Raw genomic sequence first — 4570 nt, 5'->3', positions numbered from 1 at the left:
AGAGACAATTTGAGCATCGAAATGTATAGTGGTAATAATGGATCTTAACTCATCAAATAAAACAGATTTATGAGCCTATACTCGTATAAATAAATAAGTGAATAAAAAAAGGAGGGGGAATTGAAAGCTCTTTCTTACAGTAGAATGCCAACCAATAAATGTAGAAGGAAGGGTAGAAGTAGAAAATTATCATTTGTCCATCATCATAACAATAATTGATATATGCAAGAATCATTAATGAATGCTAAAACTAATGGGGGAAAATTTGATGGAGAAACAGGTATTTACGTAATCTCAAATTGTGTCCCCACAAAATATTTATTAATTACTTGTTAAATTTATAAGTACAAGATATTTGCCAGTTAAATTAATAAGGACAACATACCTGTTAATTACCTTTACAGTGGACAAACCTGAAAGATGCCATATTAAGCGAGTGACTGAAAGTTTACATCAACAGTGACAGGATAGATAAATCAACATCATATGCCTCCTGATGTGAGAATAGAGTACCACTTCTCAGGTATTCCTGCCCAAAGTATATAGTCTGAATCTAATGATTTAAAACATCATACAAACCCAAATTGAGGGACATTCTACAAAGTAACTGGTCTGCACTCTTTAAAAAATGCCAAGATGATGAAAAGCAAGGAAAGACCAAAGAGCTGTTGCATATTGAAGGAGAATAAAGAGACATAACAACTAAATGCATGATTCTGGATTGGATGTTGGACCTATAAAAGACATCAGGATAATAGGCAAAATGGAGTGGGGCATATAGATTGCATAGGCAAATTGCTGCAATATTAATTTTTTGATTTATTGGTTGGTTATACTGTGGTTGTGTAGGAGAGTGCCCTTGCTTTGAGGAAATCAACACTGAAGTATTAAGGGGTGGTACTGAGGTATTAATGAAGTATTGTGTTCAACTTACTTTTATTTTATTTTATTTTAAATTTATTTATTCATTTATTTATTGGCTGCATTGGGTCTTCGTTGCTGTGCATGGGCTTTCTTTAGCTGTGGTGAGCCAGGCTACTCATGGTTGCGGTGTGCAAGCTTCTCACTGCAGTGGCTTCTCTTGATGCGGAGCACGGGCTCTAGGCATGTGGGCTTCAGTAGCTGTGGCACGTAGGCTCAGTAGTTGTAACTTGCGGGCTCTAGCGCACAGGCTCAGTAGTTGTGGCACACAGGCTCAGTTGCTCCGTGGCATGTGGGATCTTCATGGACCAGGGATCGAACCTGTGTCCCTTGCACTGGCAGGCAGATTCTTAACCACTGCGACACTAAGGAAGTCCCTGCAACTTACTTTTAAATGGTTCAGAAAAAAAGAAATATAATATATCTCTGTATATACAGAGAGAGAGAATAACAATAAGGATGATAAGGCAGATGTGGTAAAATATCAACAGTTGGGGGATCTGGTTGGATATACAGGAGTCCTTTAACTCCTGCAACTTTAACTCCTTTAATTCCTGCAACTTTTCTGTAAGTTTGAAATGATTTCAAAATATAACTTTTTTTTAAAAAAAGTGATATTCAATTTTGGGGTTCAAGAATGCTCCTAAAATCTCCACTCTCCATCTTTCAACCAATTCATACTTTCTTACAGGAAGAAAAAAAAGATCGCGTGCACTCAAGGAGTTGAAGACTTCATTAAATTCTCAGGCAACCTAGAGAGTTTAAGAAGACCTTCTTCTAAGGCAACAGGCCCCCTTTCCCCAAAGCCAAACTCTGGTGTGTATCCCAGTCAAGACATAGAGTTTTTAAGCCAAGAAACCCCCACATGAGGATTTTACTATTAGAGAATATTTCTTCCTATTTTATTACATACGTTGCTTCCATTGACCAACTGGGTTGAGAGATTAGCTTAAGCTTAGCACAGTATCTAATATCCATGAATAAAAATGCCTTTTTTCTGTCACATAAGTTTTTGTTCACCTCCTTGTTTGGCTTACATAATAGATTGGATCAATTCTTCCAATTCTTCACTCCCTTCCTGCACAAAAATTATGCATGTGTGAAGTTTGTCATGTACTTTGTAGTACCTCCCACTAAAGGAGGCAGAGCCATAACTCTACCACAGTGATGTTGGGCTTGGCCATGTGATTTGTTTTGACCAGTGACATATGAGCAAAACTAATTGCAGTTTTTAGCTGAGAATTTGAGAAACAGTGCATGTCTTCCCACTCTCCACTCTTACACGCCTATGATCCACCATAAGAAAAGAATGTCCAGGTAGCTGCTGCCTCTTCAAGGAGGGCCCCAGAAAGAAAACATGAGGAGCAGACCTGAGCCAAGGCCATGGTCTACAGACAAGCCCAGCTAATCCAAAGTGAAGCAGATGCCCCAGCTGAGCTACAGATTTATAAACAAGAAAAATAAATGTACAGGCGTACCTCAGAGATATTTTGGGTTCAATTCCAGACCACCACAATAAAGTGAGTATTGCAATAAAGCAAGTCACTTTTTTTGGCTTCTGAGTGCATGTAGAAGTTATATTTCCACTGTATTGTAGTCTATTAAGTGTGCAATAGCATTATGTCTAAAAAAGCAATGTACTTTGTTTAATTAAAAAATATTTTATGGCTAAAAAATGCTAACCATTATCTGAGCCATCTGTGAGAAGGAATCTTTTTGTAACTGTAACATCAAAGATCACTGATCATAGATAACAACGTAGGAAATACTCAGAATGGAGCTATTACATCTCTGTGCAGGGGAGTAAAGGACTGGATGACAAAAAAGAACAAGCAAGCTAATAGGACTTTCCTTGTGACCCCTATTCCAAAAAGAAAAACACCAGCAGAAGCCGCCTTAACCGAAATAATCAGAACCAGTAGCTGGTCTGTCAATGAAAGTATTAGTTAAGGCCATTGAAGAAGGCAATTTGGAAGAAATGGAAGAGGAAGTATGGCTTAAGAAGCGAAAAAGACGAAGAAATGTGGATAAAGATCCTGCAAAAGAAGATGTGGAGAAGGCCAAGAAGAGGAGAGGTCGCCCTCCAGCTGAGAAACTGTCACCAAATCCCCCTAAACTGACAAAGCAGATGAATGCTATCATTGATACTGTGATAAACTACAAAGACAGGTGTAACGTGGAGAAGGTGCCCAGTAATTCTCTGTTGGAAATAGAAGGAAACAGTTCGCGGCGACAGCTCAGTGAAGACTTCATTCAGTTACCTTCAAGAAAAGAATTACCAGAATACTATGAGTTAATTAGGAAACCAGTGGATTTCAAAAAAATAAAGGAAAGGATTCGTAATCACAAGTACCGGAGCCTGGGTGACCTGGAGAAAGACATCATGCTTCTCTGTCACAATGCTCAGACATTCAACTTGGAGGGATCCCAGATCTATGAAGATTCCATCATCCTACAGTCAGTTTTTAAGAGTGCTCAGCAGAAAATTGCCAAAGAGGAAGAGAGTGAGGATGAAAGTAAGGAAGAGGAGGAAGAGGAAGATGAAGAAGAGTCAGAGTCACAGGCAAAATCTGTTAAGGTGAAAATCAAGCTCAACAAAAAGATGAGAAAGGCCGGGACAAAGGAAAAGGCAAGAAAAGGCCAAATCGAGGAAAAGCCAAACCCGTAGTGAGCGACTTTGACAGCGATGAAGAGCTGGATGAAAACGAACAGTCAGCAGCAAGTGGGACTGATGATGAGTGATCAGTACGGACATTTTTTCCTTGGTGGAACTGAACTCCTTCTTCCCCTCTTTCGTCTCTACTCAGTGAGTTCATTTGTCACATGGGCACTGGGTTGTTTCTATATCATTATCATCTATAAACTAGCTTTAGGATAGTGCCAGACAAACATATGATATCATGGTGTAAAAAAACACACACACATACACAAATCTTTGTAACATATTGTGACCAAATGGGCCTCAAAGATTCAAAGATTAAAACAAACAAAGAAGCTTTTGATGGAAAATATGTGGGTGGATAGTATATTTCTATGGGTGGGTCTAATTTGGTAACGGTTTGATTGTGCCTGGTTTTATCACCTGCTCAGATGAGAAGATTTTTGTCTTTTTGTAGCACTGATAACCAGGAGAAGCCATTAAAAGCCACTGGTTATTTTATTTTTCATCAGGCAATTTTCAAGGTTTTTGTTTGTTCAGTATTTTTTTTACACTGTGGTACATATAAGCAAATTTAATAGGTGATAAATGTACAGTAGTTAGACTTCACCTACATAGACATTTTTCCATTTTATGCTCTATGATCTGAAAAACAAAATGCTTTTTGAATTGTATAAGATTTATGTCTACTGTAAACATTGCTTAATTTTTTTGCTCTTGATTTAAAAAAAAGTTTTGTTGAAATCGCTATTGAATATTGCAATCTATATAGTGTAATGGATGGCTTCTTTTGTCAACCTGATCTCCTGTGTTACCAATGTGTACCGTCTCCTTCTCCCTAAAGTGTACTTAATCTTTGCTTTCTTTGCACAATGTCTTTGGTTGCAAGTCATAAGCCTGAAGCAAATAAAATTCCAGTAATTTCCAAAAAAAAAAAAAAAAAGATCACTGATCATAGATCATCATAACAAATATAATAAAAATGAAAAA

At 37.7% G+C, this 4570-nt stretch overlaps 1 pseudogene; it reads left to right on the top strand.

Moving 5' to 3' along the window:
* The first annotated feature begins 2878 nt into the window (after positions 1 to 2878).
* LOC130859656 (probable global transcription activator SNF2L2) lies at positions 2879 to 4135 on the top strand (annotated as a pseudogene).
* The last annotated feature ends 435 nt before the right edge of the window (positions 4136 to 4570 follow it).

The sequence above is a fragment of the Hippopotamus amphibius genome, chromosome 1 (assembly GCF_030028045.1).
Source record: "Hippopotamus amphibius kiboko isolate mHipAmp2 chromosome 1, mHipAmp2.hap2, whole genome shotgun sequence".
NCBI classification, from domain to species: domain Eukaryota; kingdom Metazoa; phylum Chordata; class Mammalia; order Artiodactyla; family Hippopotamidae; genus Hippopotamus; species Hippopotamus amphibius.
This window is presented reverse-complemented; position numbering and strand designations above follow the sequence as displayed.